The 24,582-nt window shown below is 46.1% G+C and overlaps 2 pseudogenes; one reads left to right on the top strand and one right to left on the bottom strand.

The window, feature by feature from the left end:
* The first annotated feature begins 6,020 nt into the window (after positions 1-6,020).
* LOC143437282 (bcl-2-like protein 2 pseudogene) lies at positions 6,021-6,620 on the top strand (annotated as a pseudogene).
* A 12,913-nt stretch (positions 6,621-19,533) lies between these two features.
* On the bottom strand, positions 19,534-23,761 carry LOC143437430 (28S ribosomal RNA; annotated as a pseudogene).
* Between the last annotated feature and the right edge of the window lie 821 nt (positions 23,762-24,582).

Raw genomic sequence — 24,582 nt, 5'->3', positions numbered from 1 at the left:
GGCTAAGACACAGGGATGAGGCAGGAAAGGAAGGGCAGGTGGGGATTGTCTATCTTACCTATAAGAGGCATGCACAGGGAGAGAGACAACTTCCACTGGTATTCTGTCTCAGAGTAAGTGCAACTGATATTAGGATCTGCAATAAGAGATAGTGAGGTAGGTCTTTGGATAAAGTACCTTTTCTACTGCAGTGCATGGCTTGTGGTTGAACAGGAGCATCTTTCAATAATAAGGACCTCAGGCACAAAGATGAGTTTGTAAAGCCCAATCAATTCTGTTTTAGAGAGTGCACGAAGTCTATTTGAGCAAACATCCTATGACAACACCCCCTTGTCAACAGCCAGTCAAGGTCCAACTGCAGGTTTAAGCTTCATGTAGATAACTAATTCACCTTACAGAGAAAAAGTTAGTCTACTCATCATGGTTGTCAGATGGTTTTGCCCCCTTGATTGGTTCCTGCAGATTATGGTGGACATGTAGTTTTTAAAATACTAAGTTGATGACCTGTATGTTAATGTCTCAATCTTTCTGTAACTACAATAAATACTCAGCACCCCTAGACTTGGTCTCTCTGATTTGATCTCATGTGAGGCTAACTGGTGAGAATTTTTATTACACAGCTCATAATAAAGACCTCCCTGTGTTTGCATTGCAAGGGGCTCCTTGTTGGTCTTTGGGGTCTCTGTGAGTTGGACATAACATCTTAGTGTATTGATCCAAGATCCTCAGGACTCCCAAATAAAAGATTGAAAGGCTGTTTGTTAACATGCACCATTGTTGTTTTTGGGTCAGTGGCTTGCCTGCCAGATTTGTGTCTGTGTGCCTTGGTTTTCAGGTTTTTCTTGAGTATATGTGGAGGGAGATGACTAAATTGAATGTGGAACCCTGCTACAGTGGATACGCTAGAGACTCATAGCCCCAACGTGCTTCAAAGATGTTCCAGAGACTGGTATAGTGGACTGTGTGCCTTGGGTCTAAATTTCTGAGAAGGTTAGAGCAGACTTGGAACCCTGCTACAGGGCTCACAGCTGCAGCCATCCTGTTTTCTTTCTTCTTCTTCTTCTTCTTCTTCTTCTTCTTCTTCTTCTTCTTCTTCTTCTTCTTCTTCTTCTTCTTCTTCTTCTTCTTTTTTTAATGATTTATTTTTATTGTCTTTTTTGTTTGTTTGTTTTGTTTTGTTTTTTGCAACAAGGTTTCTCTGTGTAGCCCAGGCTGTCCTGGAACTCATTCTGTAGACCAGGCTGGCCTATGCCATCGTGTTTTCATTTTCTCTGTACAAGTGGAGAAATCTGCTGGGTAGCCTTTACCGCCCCCTTGTGGCTGTCTGTTATGTGTGTGGCACTTTATTATTCTGTTACTGAGGAAATGAGACTCTTTCCATTCCAGTTGATTTAGTTACTGACCCCTCACCTTGGGTTAAATCCTTCTTACCAACAAAACTAATACCCATTGACTAGTCCATGACAGAAAACTCTTCAAGACAGCATCCAGGGCACAATAGTTTTCTTTCTACCTCGTTTTACAGGGTGGAAAGGAGAAAGACCTCATTTTCCCTCCCCTTCCATTCTACCCTCTGCACGGTCCATATGTGTCTCTGTAGTTTTGGAGTTGTCATTAGATGGAAGGTTGTTCTTCATTCAGAGTTAGCATATCTTCCTTGGACCAGAGATCTTGTCCTTTGGGGAGGCCATTTCCAGGTCAGTGGGGCAATCTGCTTCTCTATCCGCCTTCCAGCTCTTTTAGCCTCCTCTTTGGTAGCACTGGCCTGGGAACCCAGGGTTAAAGACACCTCACCCCAGGTCAGCACAGCCTCTGAGCTCCCCATTCCAGTGTATCCTTCCCTGCTCTGAGCCAGATGCCCTCCCTATTTTGCCTGGCTCAGCCACAACTCCAAGTCACTCATGGGGAGGCAGGGCTCCAGTAATTGATATCGTTAAATCATTGGTTTTGTTTTATAACAACTTCCTCATTTTTGTGTCTGTGACATAGTTGTTTTAAGTTCTCAGCATTTCAGATCTACAGTCATCTGAGGGACCCTCAATCGAGGGTGTGTCCTCATCAGAATGGCTGGTTGCTATGTCTGTGAGAGATACTGTTGATGGTTGATTAGGAAGGCTCTTCCACTGAGGGTGGCAATATTCCTAAGCAAGTGGTCCTGGGCTGGATGAGAGAGCAGGCTGAGCTTGAGACAGTGAGCAAGCAAGAGAGCAAGCCAGGAGACAGTGTTTGTCCCTGCTTTTTGCCTTCAGTTTCTAATCTAAGCTCCCAAAATGATGGACTGTGATCTGACAGAACCATGTACAACAGCCACTTATTACCTAAGATTCTTTTGCTCAGAGCATTCAATCACAGCAGCAGAGTAGCAAGTTAGAACAACAACAACAAAATGGTATCCAGATGTGATTATGCTGCTGGACAGAATCTATGTTCCCTTTTGAAGAAATGTGGAGAATATCACAAACTGAGATGGCAAAATCATAGAGAGCTGTACATGGATCTTAATCAGTTGTTCTCATAGGACATGGAAGCTTGGGGTGTTGACAGTAGTGCAGCCAAAGGTAGTTGAGGTCGTGCTTTTTCAGTGGAAAATAGACTCTGAGAAAACTTTAGTTAGAGGTCATTTGTGTGATATTTTTGTCAAAAATCTTGCCTACTTTGGCTTATGCCCTGAGACATTGAGTAGGGTAAAATTTAAAACTAATATGCTGATTTGTATATTTTTTTTTATTTATATGTATTGTTTACTTTTCACATTTATTTATATATTTCCTTATATCTGAGTTACTACCCTTTCCCCATTCCATCTTCCACAGTACCTCATCCCTGACTCCTTTTTTCTCCCCAGGGAGGGTTGGGGGCCACTTGAGTATCCCCCAGTCATGGCATGTCAAGTCTCTCTGCAGGGTTAAGCACATCCTCTCCTGCTGAGGTCAGACAGGCCAGCCAAGTATGGGGAACAGTGTGGACAGACAGGCAACTCCTTAAGGGACATACCCTGTCGGGAGCCATAATGGGACAAGCTAATAATGAGCAGATGATCATCCTGAAATGCTTTCCTCGGATTATTATATAATCTACGACGAGTGTGCCCCATTAGCAAGGCTGTGGTGGACGTGATTTTGGGAAAGATTCCTGCTATTAATATGCTTTTCCCATTATTACTATTATTAGACATATGCTACTATCACTAAGCAATAGCACTCCCCTTTGTAGCAGATCTCTGCAGATCCACGAAGATGTACTGCCTTGTAGTGATGCTATATAGACAAATAGATGACTTCTTAAGTCTTAATGATGATCCTATAAGAATTCCTAAAATTATATCAGTGATTATTAAACTCTTTTATAACAGGACTGCTATTAGGTCCCTCAAGCATAGTCGAAACTGCAAAGAGAACTCTGCCAGTCTCCTGAGTGTTATCAGTTAATTGCCCCAAGAGTGATAGTAACTGGACCTTCTCCTGCTCAGAGCACATTCCAAGAGGTCATAAAACAATTAGCCTAGGTTACTAGAGGGAATCCAAAATTTATTATAGGTACCAGGACAGAAGAGAAAATATTGCCTGGGTTTATCTATACAAAACTTCACTAATTTCTTAAGTTATAGTTTCAAATTTTCTGTGAACCTGTGGAGCTAGACAGGTGATGAATGTCTAGTTAGATAATTACTCCTAATGGGTATTCATGTAAACATTCTGTGTTGTAAACTTCTATTTCAATTTATGACTTGAAATTTGGTGTGAACTTGTGATGAACCTTGTAACATGTGACCATGTACTCTGAAAGATGTATAAGTTCTGAAGACAAAGAGATCACAGGGCAGTTAGAATAGGAAATTAGAATGAGCAGTTAGACTGGTGAGTTAGACTAGTCAGTTAGTTAGAGCCCATCGCCTTTTCCTTTCCCCCTGCCTAGAATTTTTCTCCCTTAGAATTTTACTTTGTTAGAATCTTTTCTTCTTCCCCACTCAGGACCTTTCCACGTTTCCCCTCAGATAGCTTTCATAGGATACTTTTTACACTTAATAAAGTCTATAGTAACTTTTCTAAAGTGTCTTTTCTTCCTGCAAGTTAGAGCCCAGCAGTTCCTGCTGAGATAGAACAAAGGCCACGTTGCCTAATCCTCTGCTGTTAGGCTACAGGTGTTAATCACCCTAGCCTGCAGTCCCATTATCCTCAGAAGAAGTTTTTAGGATAGTGCAAGGCTATATTTACTTAACTCCTTGCTGGTCTTAGGGCCAGGATGCTGACTGCAGGTCAGCTACAGTAGCATAGGGGCTGCCTCGGAGAAGAACCTGACGGTGGGAGGAGGAGAAGAAAGAAGAAGCAGCTGCATCTCTCTCTCCCCTTCTCTCACCCCCAAGCCGGGGTGAGGGGGTTGGCTCCCGGCAATACCTCACTCCAATTGTTAGAGAACCCATGTGAAGACTGAGTAGCACATAGAGTACATATATACTGGGGACCTCTGTCCATCCTGTGTATACTCTTTGGTGGGTGACTCAGTCTCTAAGAGTCTCCTAGGGCCCAGCTTAGTTAACTCTGATGGTCTTCTTATGAGCTTCCTGTTTTAAAGACAAATAGTTGGGTCTGTCTAACACTTTCAAGTATTTAGTTCATGACCAACATAGCAGGTAATAGGGACCAACTGAAGAAGGCATCACTGATGCTAACTCAGTCCTGGCAGGACAAATTTAAAATATAAATTAAAAATAAAATAAATAAAATAAAATATAAAGTATAAAATAAAGTTTAAAATTTTAAATATATAATAAAATAAAATGTAAAATATAAAATATAATATAAATACAATTTTAAAATATAAATTAATAAAATAAAGTAAAATATAAAGTATAAAGTTTAAAATTCAAAATATATATTAAAATATGAAATGTAAAATATAAAACTTAAATTTAAAATACAAAAATAAAATAAAATATAAAATAATCAAATATAAAATATAAAGTATAAAATATAAAATAAAAAAGTAAAATATAAAATAATATAAAAATAAAATATAAATATAAAGTATAAGTATAATAATATTTTAATTTTATATTTTATTTTTAATTTTAGATTTTATATTTCTAATATCTTAGAAAAAAACTTTCCCCGGTATGCAATACCTAATAAGGTAATAGGACCCGATAATGGACCCGTCTTTGTTGCCCAGGTAGGTCAGGAACTGGCTGCCCAGCTGGGGATGAATTAGAAATTGGGCATTTAGGCCCCAGATTTTAGGACAGGTAGAGAAAATGAATAGAACTCTAACAGAGACCTGGACTGACTTGGCCTTGGAGACTGGCGGGAGTGATTAGACAGCTCTCCTTCCCTTTGCCTCATTCCATCTTCAGAACACTCCGACAGGTTAAATCCTGTGTGGCAGCTGCCACTGCTCACTGAGACAGAGGGGCAATCAATTCTTTTCCTTTTTTCTTTTTTTTTTCCTTTTTCTTTTCTTTTTCTTTTTTGTTTTTGTTTTTGTTTTTGTTTGTTTGTTTGTTTTGTTTTTCGAGACAGGGTTTCTCTGTGTAGTCCTGGCTGTCCTGGAACTCACTTTGTAGACCAGGCTGGCCTCGAACTCAGAAATCCGCCTGCCTCTACCTCCCAAGTGCTGGGATTAAAGGCATGCAGCACCACTGCAGGGCTCTTTTTCTTTTTTTATTCCTTTTTTTTTCTTTTTCCTTTTTTTTTTTTCCTTTTTTTTCTTTTTTCTTTTTTCTTTTTTTTCTTTTTCTCTTTCTTTTTCCTTTTTTTTCTTTTTCTTTTTTCCTTTTTCTCTTTCTTTTTTCCTTTTTTCCTTTTTTTTTGTTTTTTTCTTGTTTATCTTTCTTTTTTTTCTATTTTCTTTGTTCTTCAGGGCACTCAATCCTAATATTGTTCTTTCCAAATCCCTGTTTGCCCACATGAAAGTGTTCGAGGTGGCTCAACATATGAGACCGGAGGCCTGAGCACCAGTTCCAAGCAGGAAACGCAGTCTGACATCACTGAGCTGGAAACTTGGAACCCAGCTGAATGCACCTGATGACGACCCCAGCCTCAACCCCAGATACATGGGCTCTAGTGGCCGACTTTGTAGGCTACAAGCTGAGGCAGAAGGGTTATGTCCGAGGAGCTGGCCCAGGAGAAGGCCCAACAGCCGACCCGCTACACCAAGCCATGCGGGCGGCTGGAGATTAATTTGAGACCCGCTTCCGGTGCACCCTCTCTGACCTGGTTGCTCAACTACACGTGACCCCAGGCTCAGCCCAACAATGCTTCATCCAGGTTTCCGAGGAACTATTCCAAGGAGGCCCCAATTGGGGCCGTCTTGTGGCATTCTTTGTCTTTGGGGCGGCCCTGTGTGCTGAGAGTATCAACAAAAACTTAGAGCCATTGGTGAGGCAGATACAGGATTGGATGGTGGCCTATCTAGAAATACACCTGGCTGACTGGATCCACAATAATGGCGGCTGGACGGAGTTCACAGCCCTGTACACGAACAGGGCCCTGAAAAAGACATGGTGTCTACAGGAAGGAAACTGGATGTCAGTAAAGACAATATTGACGGGGGCCGTGACACTGGGGGCCCTGATATCTGTAGGGGTCTTTCTTACATTGGTTTTTCTTCATCCAGGCTGGTGAACTTTTGTTAGAGAAAGGGTAAGTGCTGTTCAGATTTTAGTGTTACCCCATCGATATTGAAATTTAGGTCAGGAAAACGAAAGTTATGATGATACTGAAGTTTAAAATTTCTAAAAATTTACATTAGAAGTGGGGTGGGAACGGGCCTATGAATAGTTAAGTTTTTATGATTAAAAACCTAATGGAATATTAACAATATGGTAAAGCCTTTGCATGTCATAGTTCTTTACACACACACAAAGAAATCACACTGGAGAGAATCCTCATTAATGTAATCACTGGGGGAAAACTGACAATTCACTTTTATCTGTGACTACATAATAGAAAACATTCAAGAGAGTGACTCAATGTAATCAAGGTGTTAAGCCTTTGCACGACACAGTCATCACCCATTACATAAAAGAACACATACTGGAGAGAAACTGAATGTCATGAATGAGGTAAAGCCTTTCCAGGACACAGTCATCTCTGAATACACAAAAGAAAATGTGCAGAGTGAAATATATTAATGTAGTCAATGTGATAAAGCCTTTGCATGTCACTGTACTCTCCAAACACTTAAAGAAACATACACCTTGGAGAAACCTTACAGATGTAATGAATGTGGTAAAGCCTATGCATATCTCTGTAGTCTCCAAAGACATAAAAGAACACAAACTGAGCAGAAACCTTTTGATTGTTCTAAAGTTGGAAAATCGTTTACATGCCACAGTGATTTCTGAATACAGAAATGAACACATATGAGAGAGAAACCATCTGAAAGTAATTAACATGGTAAAGCCTCTGCACGTCCTAATCATATTTAAATGCATGAAAGAATTCATAGTTGAAGTAAACTGTGGTGATTTAAATATTCTTGACCCTAAAAAGTGGCAATTTTAAGAGATCTGCCTTGTGGGAGTAGATGTTACCATTTTGAAGGAAGTGAATTACTATGGTTGTGGTCTCTGGAGCTCAGGCCAGTACAAAACAGACCCTCCTACCACTTGGCTGGAAGACAGTCTCTTCTTGGATGCCTTCTCATGAAGATGCAAAACTCTCAGCTCCTTCTCCAGCATCATGGCTGCCTGCATGCTGACATTCTGCCTGCTATGATGGCAATGGACTAAACATTTGAAAGTGTAAGACAGACTGAATTAACTATTTGCCTTTAAAACAGTTGCCTTGGTCCCAGTGTCTCTTCTTAGCAATGGAAATTCTAAGACAGAAGTTGGTACCCCAGACTTAAGTATTATTGGTAGGCCTGACCATGCTTTTGTTGGAAGCAATGTGGATTTTTAGACTTTGGATTTGTACATGCATTAAGTGGAACTTCATGGGCTGTCCTAGTAGAACACATATGACCTAAGGGTGGTTTGAACTTTGCATAGAATTTTTATAATGTTATGCTGAAGAATGCTGCTGTGTTTTGCTCTCATTTGAAGGTAAACAGGTTTATTTTGTTAACTGGATTGACAAAGGAAGTCTCAGGAAAGCCAAGCATAGCTTTTGGCCTGTGCTTACTCTCATGGTGATTGTTTTGATCATGCTTAGTAATCTTAGAAAGGAAAAATATGAAATGTTAGCTTCAAAGAGAAAATCTCACCAGGAAGTTGAATGAAGCTAAATCCTATGATCAAAGACACACAATGGCATTAAAGAAATGGTGATATTATGGCAAGATTCCATCCACCTAAACATATGGATGTGAAGTTGTATGGATGAGAACTGTATAATGTTAGGCATTATTATTAACTGGTTATTGTTTTTATGTGGACATAAGAGGATAAAAGTATGTGTCAAATTGACAATCGAAAGATTGTGATTACTATACTGGGTTTTCAAGTTAAAATCTAAAAGGATATAGGATATGCTTAGGTCCAGGTGTGGTGGTACATACCTTAAATCCCAGGAGATGAACATCAAGCAGATTTCTGATTCATGTCTTCCTGGTACAGAACAAGTTTTAGTTAATAAAAAGCTTAGGTATGGGCAAAGTGTTACACACGTATTATTCAACATTCAGAAGACAGAGCCATGCAGATCTGAGTTCAAGATTCATCTACAGAGCAAGTTCAAGGACAGCAGAGCTGAGGCAGTGAAGGTGTTGAAAACTAGAAAGCTGGTGATGATGTAATAGAAGGGGCGATGTTTGGGCCACAGCAGGCAGAGGAACTCAGTAGCTTTGTCCTTGTGGCTCTGCTTTTAGAGGAAAGAATAGAAGGGATGACTGAGACCATTGATGCTGGTTGGCTGTAGTTAGAAGAAAATAATAATAATAATAATAATAATAATAATAATAATAATAATAATAATCAATGCTGATCTATAATGAATAAACAGTAATCAATAATTATCAATACTGATTGATAACCAATAATGATCAATAGTTGATGGCACACACCTTTTATCCCAGCACTTGGGAGGCAGAGACAGGCGGATTTCTGGGTTCGAGGCCAGCCTGGTCTACAGAGTGAGATCCAGACAGCCAGGGCTACACAGAGAAACCCCGTCTTCTAAAACCAAAAAACAAACAAACATACAAACAAACAAACAAAAACCTACAGGTTCCCACGGCCCCCAGAGTAAAAGATGAAGTTCTTACAAAAATCCATCCATCTCTTCCTCTCTCCCTTTCCACACTCCTCACTCTGGCCAGGACCCATTCTGTTCTCTTACCTCAGAGCCTGAATTCAGCCTCGTTGTTCAGTATACCTGAGTATTCTTTCCTCAGATCTCCACACCGCCAATTCGCCTGCCTCTTAACTGTCATTCAGATGTCTCCTTCTCTGGGATGTCCCCACCACACTCTCACCACCTTCTGCTTCTCCAACCCACTTATTCCCCAAACACAAGGGAACATGTCTTTTCACTCCAGAAACTGTTTATGATGTCAACCGACTAGAAACCACCTTCAGAAGGGCAAAGGTGTATCTGTCCGGTTCCCTGCCACATTTCCACATCCAAGAACAGAACTCTACATGTATGTGGGGACGGGCAGCGGCAGGGGGTCTGCACATTTTTCTGCATCAGTGAGTGAAGGCAGGCAGGCCTGGAGGTAATTTCCCTTAGCTACCATCTTGATTTTCTTAGAGGGGATAGCTAGGCTGAAGGTTATTCCCTGCTCAGCAGAGACCCCAGATGCCCTGGCTCTTCCACTGGGATGTAGGATAGGTGTCCCTTGTCCTAACTCTGCACTTCACTTGCTTTCTTCATTTAGGCTGCAATGAGGCCCTATATGGCTAACCTGGACCAGCAGAAAGTGCCAGGGAGGAGGCCAAACAGGATGCCAAGCCTGAAGGCCTCCACTGAGCTACAGTGGGAGAGCTGAGGTGAGGATTGATGTGTTCTTCAAAAGGTTCAGAGAAGACAAGCCCTCTGAACCCCCTGACACCAGTTACATGCCTCCAGCAACTTTGATCCTCCATTCCCTACTCTGAACCAAGAAGATCCACCCCCCAAGTGATGTCTACTCCAGCGGTTAGGGAGCAGCTGTTCCACCATGCCTCAGGTAGGCTCCCCACATGCAAGGCAGACAGCTCATACTGCTATTTTAAGTTCCGCAGGCCCTCACAGTGACACAGGAGGGTCTGTGAGCAAATTCAACATTAATTCTGAATCTGTTGTGTGCCAGGTGAGGCAGGAGCATGTTCCCTGACAAGATGCAGTTTTTGGAAGAGTTGGCACTTCAACTAATCCCTGCAGAATGGCTCTAATCCCACCAGGATAAAGGCTTTCCAAGCTAATGGGCCATGTGACTAAGGGCACAAAGGCAGGTAATTTACAGACCCATGCAGGAAACAGAGACTTGGCTGCTACTTGGAAACATATGTCTATGAGGCAAAGACAGGCCAAGGTGAAATTCTGAAGAGCCTTGTGCTATATTGAGGAGCCTGAAAACAAGCAACAGGGACCCTCTGAAGGTTCCAGGGTGGCAGTATGACGTGACCCGAGAGATGCTTGGGGAAAGAGACTCTGACCATAGCAGTGGACAATGGGGTGGTCACTTCAGTGGTTCTCTTCTGAGGGAAGCATCAGACGGGGAGAGTGTTCACAGACTGCACTGAGGGAGGGCTCTGATGGGTGGCAGGGATGCAGGAAACTGTTTCTTGGGATGCACTACAATTTATCTTAATTAGGTTGAGCTGAGGAAAGCAAGAGGAGGGAATTCTGTGCAGGCACTGGAAAGCTGCCAATTCCTAGAGCCCGTGTTGTGATCTGATGCTGACAGCCCTTGATCTCTTCAATTTCTCTTCTTTCTTTCTTTCTTTCTTTCTTTCTTTCTTTCTTAATTTTTTGAGATAGAGGAGGGGAGTGGGGGAGATGAGAGAGACACAATAGAATGGCTCAGAGAACAAAAGCTCTGGTTCCTTTTTGTGCCTCACTTTTATCAGGAGGTGCAGCTCTCTCAGTACCCTATAATCACAGTGCAGGCAGGGATGCAGCCAGTGACTTACCATTCAGGCATGGATGCGTCCTGGACAGCAGGTCCTCCTGCCAGTTTCTGCCAGCTCAGATCTGATCCACAGGATGGGAAAGGAGGCCTGAGAGTGGAGGGGTTTGGGCCAAGGTCCAGCTGGTCCTCTCTGATCTCATCTACTATGTGTCCGAGGACCGTGCTAGTTTTTAAACTTCATAGAATGCTCGAGGAACTATTACTCTTGCCACTTTGCAGATGGAGTAATTGGGGTTCAGAGGTTAAAGAGATCATTCAAATACCTGAAGCCAAGACTGAACTGGATCTCTTTAGCTTCAAAACCTAAGTCCTTAACCTATGCCACACTGACCTGATAAGAGGAAACACACCCTGCCCACATACCAGCTTGCCCATAGGCTTCCTGGGAGAGAAACACATCAAGGGAACCAGTCTTACAGTCCTGGGTTGGATTGGCCAGCTCTCAGTTAAACAGGCCCAGGGCCAGGCCCCTCTTCTTCTGTCCCACTTTCTCACTCACCCACTATCACTCTCCCCATGCCATCACTGGATCCCTGGACTTCAGTGACTGCTGGAGGTCATGTTCAAGTCTCACCTTGATTCTGTCCCACCAAGGTGATAGAGCCAGTGGTTCCCCCTGCTGTACTTGGCTCTATCTTGGAGGGATGCTGCACTGGGCTGTACCCAGGTGATCAATACACATGCTGCAGGCTATAGCCCAGACAAAAGACCCAGAGGGCTCACAACCACAAAAGCCAAGGGTCTTTGTGCAGTCAGCCCCTCCGTACTAATAAAAAAAATTAGAAAGCACCACTAAGTCCTAAACCTAACACCATAGGAAAACAAAGACACCAAATAATAAGACCAAATAATGAAAATTAAAATAGTAAATACTGCAATCTTTTCCTCCTTCACTTCCTCCCATTTGACTAAGATGCTATAGAGAATTAAGGACAGGGTTTCTCTGTGTAGCCCTGGCTGTCCTGGAACTCACTCTGTAGACCAGGCTGGCCTCAAACTCAGAAAGCTGCCTGCCTCTGCCTCCCAAGTGCTGGGATTAAAGGTGTGAGCCACCACGGCCCAGCAAGAGTTCTACATCTTGATCTATAAGCAGCACTAGGAGACTGTGTCCACAATGGGCATAGCTTGAACATCTATTAAAACCTCAAGGCACAACTCCACAGTGACACACTTCCTCCAACATGGCCACACATACTCCAACAAGGCCACACCTCCTAATAGTGCAGCTCCCTATGGGACAAGCATTCAAACACATGAACCCATGGGGGCCATTCCTATTCAAACCATCACAGTAGATAAGTCTTCAGACAGGAATTGCATAGATAAAACTATATATAACTTAAAATTTCCAGATATCTTCACCAACCCACAAGACAAACTACTCAACCACAGCAGAGATTAGACCCAGGAAGGGTAGATAGAACTGGTAGAAGAGACAGCAAAAACAAAGGGTAATTAGTTTATACCCTTTCCAGAATATGGCCCTCTCCTGACATCTTTTACAAAACCAAATGTTTTATGCTGTGTATGTACCCTTTCTCAAGCAAGAAAGAACATAAGATCCTTTCTTGGGAAAATCACAAGCATGAACCCCAAAAGACCTCAGGGCCAACCCTAATCCTGAGTCCCTGCATGAAGACCCTGAGAGATAAAGTGAAGCCTAGGTCACTCTATGGACTCCAAGATGTTGGAGGTGACAAAGTTGTGAGACATCTGCCAGGGAGATTGGCTTACATGGAGTGAAACCAGCCTGTTAGAGATATATTCTGGAAAAAAAAAAAAGAGAAAGAAAAAAGCCGGGCAGTGGTCATGCATGCCTTTAATCCCAGCACTCGGGAGGCAGAGGCAGGCTGATTTCTGAGGTCGAGGCCAGCCTGGCCTACAGAGTGAGTTCCAGGACAGCCAAGACTACACAGAGAAACCCTGTCTCCAAAAAAACAAAACAAAACAAACAAACAAAAAACAGAAAAAAATGCCCTTCAGAACATACACACACACACACACACACACACACACACACACACACATACACACACACACACACACACACACACACACACAGTGTGGTGTCCCTCAGCATTTTTGGAACAACTTTAAAAAAACAGAAAAAAAAGTGGATTCCCCTCAGAGGACGAATGTACATTTGAAACAATTTCAACATTCTTCAGGCATGTCTCTGTAGTAGACTTTGAAGGAGAGATTAGTTACAACTGCAGCACTGGATGCTACAGGAGGCTCTAAGGTGCTTGCTTGTTGGACTTGACTCTTTTGGACTTTTTCACTCTCCAGGTCTCAGATGAGAATTTCCATGACACTGATGGCTGGCTGGTGGTTGGGAAGACAGACTAAAGGAAGGTTGGCTGGCTGGACAGTAGGTGGCAGCATGAGCCTGTGCAGGCAGAGCAGGCTGAGTAGGTCCCAGCCCCCACCCTGCCCCCTGATCCCCTGATTTTTTATTCTTTCTCTCCCCCTTCTCTCTCTCTCTCTCTCTCTCTCTCTCTCTCTCTTTCTCTCTCTCTTTCTCTCTCTCTGTCTCTCTCTGTCTCTCTCTCTGTCTCTGTCTCTCTCTCTCTGTCTCTCTCTCTTTCTCTCTCTCTGTCTGCCCTGTGTGTGTGTTCAACTGAGGAGGCAATGGCAGAACAGTGTTTGACCCTTCTCTATAAGCCAGGCTACCCCACTACTGCCTCCCCCTCCCTCTTTTTTTAAGTGTGTTTTTAAAAATTCTGTTCAGTTTATTGTAAGTTAATCGCATGTCTTATTTTCCTCTTCATTTTTTTTTAAGTTGAGTCAGGGGCTTCTGTACATAGACCTGGAAATTAGTACCTAGATCGGACCTGCCTTCCTCCGGCACCACACCTGGCTTCCTGTCATTGTCCATTTAGCTTGATTTCAATATTTATTCATGTCTGAGAGGGACAGAGAGGACGAGGGAGAATTGTATCACAGGCTATAGTTTAATTTCTTCACTAATCATGTGGTTGTCCGCCCCGCCCTCATTTCCGTCCTCATGCCACATGTAACCTTGAGTAAGATAAATCCTTTTTGTCAGCACCCATACCATATGACACACGCTTACTCCCACTGAGCCCTCTGATTTTCCTCACATCTCTGTCTTTTAAAAATTAGACTTGGGTGGGGCCGCTGGAGAGATGGCTCAGTGGTTAAGAGCACTGATTGCTTTTCCAGAGGTCCTGAGTTCAGTTCCCAGCAACCAGATGGTGGCTCTCAACCACCTACCATTGGGATTTAATGCCCTCTTTCGAGGATGAAATCCAATGTACTCGTGGAGAATGGTAAGGAAGCTTTTCTGAGGAAGGTCTTCTGATCTAGAAAGTACCCTTAAAATGAAATGTGAATCACAAGAAGCATTTGTTTTGAAATATTGAGCTAGGAGCTACTTAAGCTTACACAAAACAGTCCATTTTTAGATTGATCCCAGGAAGGAGGGGGGAGAGAGAGAGAGAGAGAGAGAGAGAGAGAGAGAGAGAGAGAGAGAGGAGAGAGAGAGGAGAGGAGAGAGGAGAGAGAGAGAAGAGTGAGAGGAGAAAGGATTAGAGGAGAGAGAGAGAAGAGAGAGAGGAGTGAGAGAGGAGAGAGGATGGGAGGAGAGAGTGAGAAGAGAGAGAGGAGTGAGAGAGGAGAGGAGAAAGAGAGAGAAGAGAAAGAAAGGAGAGAGAAGAGAGAGAAAGGGGAGAGAGGAGAGAGAGGAGAGAGAGAGAGAGGAGAGACAGGGAGCAGAGGAGAGAGAGAGAGAGAGACAGAGAGAGAGAGAGAGAGAGAGATTGTAACATTTAATTAGAGCTGGTTTGTGAGATGAAAACTTGTATTTAATGAGTAGTGCTGGAATTAAGGGAGGGTGTATGCACCACCAGGACCAGCTGAATTTCTAAAAAACAGAAGAGAAAGAAAAGAAGGAAAGAAAAACCTGCTTTCTATATACCCAAGCAATGGTAATTTGCTACAGTGTCTCTTTTGTGTAGTTTGAATTAGACTTTGGTTTATTTAGGAAGTTTCACACACACAGTATTATCTCCAAAGAGGAGCCAACAGCATCTTTGTGTGTAGTCAGTAGTCAGTTGTCAGTTGTTGCACTCTTTAAATGTTGTTGTTGTTTGAAAACCCAGTTCTCAGAAGGTAAAATGGAGACAAGTCCAAAGTCACTCGCATTGAAGTCATCTCCAACTGACAACTACAGGACCAGGGTAGAATTGTGTGGATGAGGAAGAAGAATCTAGGAGGAGCTTTGGGATGGGAAACTCTGATCGGAATACAGTGTAGAAAATAGAGTTTCTTTCTACCATAAGCCTCCCCCAACAAAAAAACAAAACAAAACCCCAAAAACCCCACCACCATCATCATCACCACCACCAAAAACCTCTGGCAGCAAAACCATAGCTACTGCAAGTGTTCCTTGTCTGAATATCCAATCACTTCCAGCTAAGTTGGTGTGTAATTCTGTCCCAGTTGTGCTACCAGGGTTAAGAAAAAGGGGAACCACCTATATAGTTCTGTGACACCATCATCCATATATCTATGTCAATGTCTCTGTCAATATCTATATCATCTATATCTATATCTATCTATCTATCTATCTATCTATCTATCTATCTATCTCCCCCCCCCTCAGGACAGTCCTGGACAGTCATTCCTTTAAGCTTCAGGTAAACCCTGTAGGGTAAGCTTTCCAAATTCATCCATCCTGAATGGTGGGTGTGCTTGCTTCCTTAAGACCCAAACTTTGGTTGGTGTCGAAATAAATAACGAATGAATGAATGAATGAATAAATAAATAAATAAATAAATAAATAAATTAGGAGGGGATACAGATGCCTAATGGTTGTAATTTCCTAATACACAGGCCTAGGCTCCATTTCCCTGTTGGAAAGATAGCTGAGTAGTTAAGGGTACTGACTGCTCTTTCTTCCAGAGGTCCCAATAAGCACGTAGTAGCTCTGTCACAGGACCTGATTCACTCTTCTGGTGTGTGTGTAAATCATAATAAACAATATTAGAAATACCAGGTTATGTAAATACAGCCCAGATCCTAGGCCTGAAAAGTCCCTGAGCTGGCAGGGTGTGGTGGGCTGGATCAGAGAGAGTCTTCCTCTATCTCTTATCAGAGACAGGTGTGTTATCAGTTGGAGTGCCATTAGCATTTCTAAGGAGCTAGGTTATCCTGGAACATTGTGATGGTGGGGGTGGGGGCATTTGGAGGCATTGGGGGAGAATTTAGGCAGCGTAAATGAAGAAATAAACTGGAAACTTTATTCATTTATTTGTTTTATTGAGTGTACGAGGGAAGAGGGAAAATGGGAGGGAGGGAGGGAGGAAAGGAGGGCAATCTTTCCATGCTGGGATGATCCATGCCTTGGGAAGGAATTCCTCCTAAATGAGCTGTCATGCGGTCATCTCGCAGCTTTGGGGGGGGAGGGGGGGACACTTTGGTTCTGGCCTCTCAATGGGTTTCCAAAGGGCAGTCAGAGAGCCCTGCATGGACAGAAAGGGAAACCATGTTAAGCAAGCAAGCAAGCAAGCAAAACCACAAATCTGTCTGTTAAGTTCTTCTGTTAAAGGAATCGTGGTGAAGTGAAGCAGAAGCAGAAGCAGAAGCAGAAGCAGAAGCAGAAGCAGAAGCAGAAGCAGAAGCAGAAGCAGAAGCAGAAGCAGAAGCAAAGCAAGCTCATATTCATTCCAAAAAGGCTGATAGCTAGGGAGCTTGGGCTACAGAGTGAAAACAAGTAGAAGGAACAAAAAATAAATAAATAAATAAAATTTAAAAAAGGCTTTGTTAGAACATGTCTAAGTTTTAGGGAACAAGGCTTGACATTGAAACCCACTGGTTCATTAGCATCTTCCGAAAATCTCTCAGACAATGTTTCCCAATTCAGTGCCTACCACCTTCTCCTCCATGATTGCCCCCGACTCCTCACTGTGGGGCGTGTGTGTGTGTGTGTGTGTGTGTCCCACACAGCAACCATCAGTGGAGACACAAAGGAGACAGCTAAGGCTACAAAATAAAGATAGCAAAACAGACAGGGAGACAGTGTCCCAAAATGGATCCCCAAAAAATGGTAGGCCAGAGTGAGGGACCAGTCAAACTTCTTATCTGAGAGAGGGAGAGGGAGAGGGAGAGGGAGAGGGAGAGGGAGAGGGAGAGGGAGAGGGAGAGGGAGAGGGAGAGGGAGAGGGAGAGGGAGAGGGAGAGGGAGAGGGAGAGGGAGAGGGAGAGGGAGAGGGAGAGGGAGAGGGAGGAGACAAGAGAGGGGGACAGAGAGAAGAGGAGAGAAGAGGAAAGAGAGAAGAGAGGAGAGGAAGAAGAGGAGAGGAGAGAAAGATAGAGATAGATAAATTATAGATAGAGAGGATAGAGAGAAGAGGAGATGAGAGAGAGAGGATAGGGAGAAGAGGAGAGGAGAGAGAGGAGAGAGGAGAAAGAGGAGAGGATAGAGAGATAGAGGAGAGGAGAGAGAAGGAGAGGAGAGGAAAGGAGAGAGAGGAGAGGAGAGAGAGAATCCTCTCTGCTGTTTGATCTCTTATGTGAGCCCTAGAAAAGTGAAACATCAAGCAAGTACCTCATATATTTGATTTAAAGAGTCCAGACCACATACAAACATATGTCTTTTTAAATTTTATACACCTATACACAGAAATACTGGTGTGACACCTGGTATTTGTTATAAGACAACTGGCTGACCTGATAATTAAGGAAATCATATAAATTATAATAAGATAATTAAAAAGAAAAATGTGTGTATATGTGTTTTTAAAATTATATATGTTTTCTACATACATATTATATATAATACACACATACATATAATATTCTGTTGAACAATAATACTCTGTGAAACAAGGCAACTGGGCTACCTCACAATATAATTTAAAACAAACAAACAAACAAAAAACCAGCTCAATAAAAGGGGACCCGCAAAAAAGGGGATGGGGAGACAGAGACACAGACATACATGCATATATATGTGTGTATATATATATATGTATATATATATATATGTATATACATGTATATATATACATATATATACATGTATATATACATGTATATACATATATATACATATATATACATGTATATATATATACGTATATATATATACATATATATGTATATATACGTATATACACACATATACACATATGTGTGTATATATATATGTATACACACACACATATATATATATATATATTTAAAAAAAAGAGGGCAGATATCTGGTTGACACATGTAAAGGAGGTCAAGGAGACACAGATACATATCTTTTAAAACAGTCTGTTAAAACAGACAACTGGTCGACCTCACACCATTCAAAGAAAAAAAAAAACGTTCAAATGTATGTCTGTGTATATTTAAAACAGTTAAATAATTTCAATAATTTTAAATAAATAAAAAAAAAAGAGTCCAGAACAAACATCTGGTAAACCGGCAAAAAAAGGATATGAGGACACAGAGGATACATTTTTAATAAACAGTCTGTGAAAAGGGACAACTGGTAGACCTCACACAAGTAAATTTAGTAATTATAATAATAAAAAAATGTCAAAAGGGACAACTGGTCGAATATATATATATATATATTTAAAAAAAAAAAAAAAAGAGTCCAGACCAGATATCTGATCGACCTCCCAGAGTTGGGAAAAAAAGAGACCAAGTACCCTTGGAAGTGGTCTACCGGAACCCGGGGGGGGGGAAAAAAAAAAAAAAAAAAAAAAAGGAGGAAAGGGAGGGAAAAAGAAAAAAAGAGGCGCCGGAACCTCTCCGGCCTTGCCTCCCGAAACTCATCCCGCTCACCCCCAGACGCGCCTAGCGGCGCCAAGGAGCATGAGGAAGTGAAGAGGAAGAGAGGAACAGGAAAGCTCGGATGAGAAAGCGCAACTCCCCCTACCAGAGAGCCCGCCAATGCCGCGACCCAGATGGACTCGCTTCCTCAAAAGCCTGGGCGGCAGAGGAATCCCCTTTCTCCCCACCGTCCCCGCGCGCTTCCCGGGAACGCAACACGGAGACAGGCGCAGGAGGGGACCCGAACCGCAAGGACGGGGAAGCGAGCGCAGGGGAGGACGACGCTGGGGTCCTGTCTGGCGCCGGCGCCAAAGGGCGAGACAGGGATCGCCCTTTGCAATCCCCCTTTCACCGTGACCTCCCCATTCCATGCCCTCCGAGAGGCCTTCGGTGGAGACCAAGATACCCCCACCGGCCGCACCGGCAACTGTGGGGACCCGCCAGCCACCGCCAACCGACTCTCTGCCCACACCGGCTTGGCCAGGGCCGGGGAGGGGAGCGGGCGGCAGCGGCGGGCTGGGCTGCAATGACTGACGCTGGAACCACCTCGGAGAGGAGTAGGAGGAGGCGAGAAGGAAGAGGAGAGACGGGTGGAGACCCTGGCCAGTAGGCGGTACCGGGGTCATCGGTCGACCGCCTTGCGCATGCGAGTGCGAGTGCGAGCAGGCATCCGGAGGCCTGCGAGAGACAAACCCTTGTGTGGAGGGCTGACTTTCAATAGATCACAGCGAGGGAGCTGCTCTGCTACGTACAAAACCCCCCAGAAATAGGTCTTCTACGAATGGCTTAGCGCCAGGTTCCACACGAACCTGCGATCAGCGAGATGGATGAGAGGGTGGCCCCCTTTCCGGCCGCACCTCATTTCCTGGGATAAGTGGCTCTCTGCACCGGACCCCGGTCCCGACGCCCATGGGGGGACTTAGAGGTGTTCAGTCATAATCCCACAGATGGTAGCTGCGTCCCATTGGCTCCTCAGCCAAGCACATACACCAAATGTCTGAACCTGCGGTTCCTCTCGTACTGAGCAGGATTACCATGGCAACAACACATCATCAGTAGGGTAAAACTAACCTGTCTCACGATGGTCTGAACCCAGCTCACGTTCCCTATTAGTGGGTGAACAATCCCTCGCTTGGTGAATTCTGCTTCACAATGATAGGAAGAGCCTACATCGAAGGATCAACAAGCGACGTTGCTATGAACGCTTGGCCGCCACAAGCCAGTTATCCCTATGGTAACTTTTGTGACACCTCCTGCTTAAAACCCAAAAGGTCAGAAGTATCGCTTTCACGGTCTGTATTCATACTGAAAATCAAGATCAAGAGAGCTTTTGCCCTTCTGCTCCATGGGAGGTTTCTGTCCTCCCTGAGCTCACCTTAGGACACCCAAGCACGGACCCCCTGCCCCAACCCCTCGTGGAAAAACGGAAACGGGGAGCCAGGGGCCTCCCACTTATCCCACACCTATCATGTCTCTTCACTGTGCCAGACTAGAGTAAAGCTCAACAGGGTTTTCTTTCCCCGCTGATTCCGCCAAGCCCGTTCCCTTGGCTGTGGTTTCTCTGGATAGTAAGTAGGGACAGTGGGAATCTCGTTCATCCATTCATGCGCATCACTAATTAGATGACAAGGCATTTGGCTACCTTAAGAAAGTCATAGTTACTCCCGCCATTTACCCACGCCTCATTGAATTTCTTAACTTTGACGATCAGAGCACTAGGCAGAAATCACATCCCATCAACACCGCCGCGGGCCTTCTGTGATGCTCTGTTTTAATTAAACAGTCGGATTCCCTGGGCCCGCACCAGTTCTAAGTCGGCTGCTAGGCGCCAGCCTAGGTGAGGCGCCTCTCGGGGGAAAAACCGTGGCCCGTGGAAGCGGACCCGGCAGGGGAAGCGCCTGTGCGGGGAGGATCGTGGGGGCAAGACACATGGGGCCGCCGGGACCACGAGAGAGGCCCCGGGGTCCCACGCCAGAACCTCCCCAACCCCCTGTGCCAGTGACCCGCCGGTCTCCCAAGGTACAGGTGCGATGCCCACTGCAGCTGGGGCGATCCATGGGAAGGGCCGGCTCGCGTCCAGAGTCGCCGACGCGTGCCCCCACCCAGTGTCCGGGACTCCCCCCCCCCAAACCGACTGGGAACCCACGGGTTCCTCCTGCTCCAGCCCGCGAGGGGCTGAACCTGCCGGCCTCCACACCCGGCGAGGGGGAGAAACAATGGGGGAAAAGGAAAGGGAAGGGGGTCTCCCCGGGCGTGGGAGAGGGCGGTGGCGCCTCGTCCAGCCGCGGCGCGCCCAGCCCCGCTTCTTGCGCCAGCCTGAGTGACCCAGCCCTTAGAGCCAATCCTTATCCGGAAGTTATGGATCCGGCTTGCCGATTTCCCTTACCTACATTGATCCAACATGCTAGAGGCTGTTCACCTTGGAGACCTGCTGCAGATATGGGTACGGCCCGGCGCGAGATTTACACCCTCTCCCCCAGATATTCAAGGGCCGGTGAGAGCTCACCAGACGCCGCCCAAACCGTGATGCTTTCCGGGCCCCTCTCTCGGGGTGAACCCATTCTAGGGCGCCCTGCCCTTCACAAAGAAAAGAGAACTCTCCCCAGGGCTCCCGCAGGCTTCTCCGGGATCAGCGCCCATCTCCGCCACTCAGGATTCGGGGATCTGAACCCGACTCCCTTTCGATCAGCCGAGGGCAACGGAGGCCATCGCCCGTCCCTTCAGAATGGAACTCGCCCATCTCTCAGGACTGACTGACCCATGTTCAACTGCTGTTCACATGGAAACTTTCTCCACTTCGGCCTTCAAAGTTCTAGTTTGAATATTTGCTATAACCACCAAGATCTGCACCTGCGGTGGCTCCACCCGGGCCAGCGCCCTAGGCTTCAAGGCTCACCTCAGCGGTCCTCCCACTTGCGGAGTAGCGTCCAGGGGCCCAACACCTCGGGGGCAAGACCTGAGGGGTGGTGGCATGTGACGCCCGCCACGCCCGCCTGGAGATGTGCGCCCGAGGCCACTCCAGTCACGTTCCAACTGACGGGTATGGGCCCGACGCTCCAGCGCCATTCATTTTCAGGGCTAGTTGATTCGGCAGGTGAGTTGTTACACACTCCTTAGCGGATTCCAACTTCCATGGCCACCGTCCTGCTGACTATATCAACCAACACCTTTTCTGGGGTCTGGTGAGTGTAGGCATCGGGCGCCTTAACCCGGTGTTTGGTTCATCCCGCAGCGCCAGTTCTGCTTACCAAAAGTGGCCCACTAGGCACTCGCATTCAACGCCCGACTCCACGCAAGGGAGCTTGGCTTCTTACCCATTTAAAGTTTGAGAATAGGTTGAGATCGTTTCGGCCCCAAGACCTCTAATCATTCGCTTTACCGGATAAAACTGCAGGCATTTCGATTTCTGCGAGAGCGCTAGCTATCCTGAGGGAAACTTTGGAGGGAACCAGCTACTAGATGGTTCGATTAGTCTTTCTCCCCTTTACCCAGGTCGGACGACCGATTTGCATGTCAGGACTGCTACGGACCTCCACCAGAGTTTCCTCTGGCTTCGCCCTGCCCAGGCATAGTTCACCATCTTTCGAGTCCTAACGCATACGCTTGTGCTCCACACCCCCCCCCCCCAGCGGCAGGCAAGACAGGCCGATGGTGCGCCTTCCGCGGACTGGAGAGGCCTTGGGATCCCACCTCGGGGACCCGGGTGGGGCCCTTCACCTTCATTGAGCCACGGCGGCTTTCGGACGAGACTCCGACACAGCACATGCGTTAGACTCCTTGGTACCTGTTTCAAGACAGGTCGGGTGGGTGGCCGACATCTCCGCTGACCTTGAGCGTTTGGGCTCCGATAAAAAAGCGCGTGACACAGGGTCCCCTTCGAGCCTGATGACGCGACAACGCCCTGGGCGCACTGGGGACAGTCCGCCCAGCCCCCCAGACCCCCGCCCCCGAGAGGGAGGAAAGCCAAGAGGGGTGGGAGAGCGGTCGCACCGTGGGAGGGTCGGTCCGGCCCCCTCCTCCCCACATGGAGTAGGAGGAGGAGGAGGGGGAGAGCGCGGCAATGGATATCTGGATTCCTTGGCCCCGAAATTCGGCGAGCGCTGCTGCCAGGGGGCTGTAACACTCGGGGAGGGGTGGTTCGGTGCCCCCACATGTGGTACGCCGCCCCCCCAGCCACCTTCCCAACCATCCCGGAGCACTGCCATGGTGGAAGTCCCCCCCCCCTAGCGGCCAGTCGCCGGCCGGGGGTGGTCCCCTGCCGACCCCGCCCCCGGCCCCGCCCGTGCGCCCCCCCCCCCGCCACACCTCACGCCCGCCAACGACACTCCCCCAGAGGGGAATCGGGGATGAGGGCGGTGGCGGGACGCAGGAACTACGTGCGCGAAGGGGTCGGGAGGAACCAGGAGTGGGAAAGATCCGCCGGGAACGCTGGCACGGCCGAATGCACGCCGCCGGGTTGAATCCTCCAGGTGGACTGTGCGGATCCCACCCGTTTACCTCTTAACAGTTTTACGCCCTCTTGAACTCTCTCTTCAAAATTCTTTTCAACTTTCCCTTACGGTACTTGTTGACTCTGGGTCTCTTGCCTTAGATGGAGTTTACCACCCGCTTTGGGCTGCATTCCCAAGCAACCCGACTCTGGGAAGACCCGGGCCCGGGCACCGGGGGCCGCTATCGGCCTCACACCTTCCACAGGCTGGGCCTCAATCAGAAGGACTTGCCCCCCCTCCCATGAGCGACGCCGGGAAGTGGGTCTTCCGTACACCACATGTCCCGCTCGGCGCTCGCGGTGAGGATTCGGCGCTGGGCTCTTCCCTGTTCACTCGCCACAACTGAGGGAATCCTGGTTAGTTTCTTTTCCTCCACTGACTAATATGCTTAAATTCAGTGGGTCGCCACGTCTGATCTGAGGTCGCGGTCAGAGAGTGGAAGAAGACCGGGCGCGCATGAAGGGAGAGCGAGGTATCTAGAGGGGGCGAAGAGCCGGGGGAATGTCGGGAGTGGAGGGGCCCAAGGACCTGCAGGGTGGAGCGACCCACGACACAGCCGGTTCCGAGGGGGAGCCGGGACCTAGGGGAGCTCGCGTCGGCGCATGGACACCAGTGTCCCGCTGGCTGACACCGGAGCTGGCACCCCTGGGCGAGGGAGGCGAGGAAGGTAGGTGCCACAGGAAAAAAAAACAGGAATGCAACTGGGGGGCAATAGGATGTCAAGTATAAATTCCCTTCCTGAGGCATCATCCTGCAACAGGATGTTTTGTTCTTTTGGTTTGGTTTGGTTTTGGGTTTTTTTTTTGTTTTTTGTTTGTTTGTTTGTTTGTTTTGTTTTGTTTTTTTTGAGACAGGGTTTCTCTGTGTAGCCCTGGCTGTCCTGTAACTCACTCTGTAGACCAGGCTGTCCTGAAACTCAGAAAACCGCCTGCCTCTGCCTCCTGAGTGCTGGGATTAAAGGGCTGTGCCATCAATTATTGATCATTATTCGTTATCAATTAGTATTGATAATTATTGATTACCATTCACTGATTGGTATTGATTATTGATCATTATTCCATCGCCGTCATTCCTCTGCCTCTCAAGGGCTGGGAAGGATGTTTTGTTCTTAGAAAAAACTGCTAAGTAACAGAATGTTACTTAGCAGACAGCAGCACACAGAAAGTCTCAGGCAGAGAACAGCAGCCCTTGGGGTCAGATGGACGGCCCAGAACTGCAGTCAAGGACAGTTTAGAGGAAAGTTGTT

The sequence above is a fragment of the Arvicanthis niloticus genome, chromosome Y, assembly GCF_011762505.2.
Source record: "Arvicanthis niloticus isolate mArvNil1 chromosome Y, mArvNil1.pat.X, whole genome shotgun sequence".
Taxonomy (NCBI): Eukaryota; Metazoa; Chordata; class Mammalia; order Rodentia; family Muridae; genus Arvicanthis; species Arvicanthis niloticus.
Note: the sequence above shows the minus strand (reverse complement) of the source record. Positions and strands in the feature narration are given on the sequence as shown.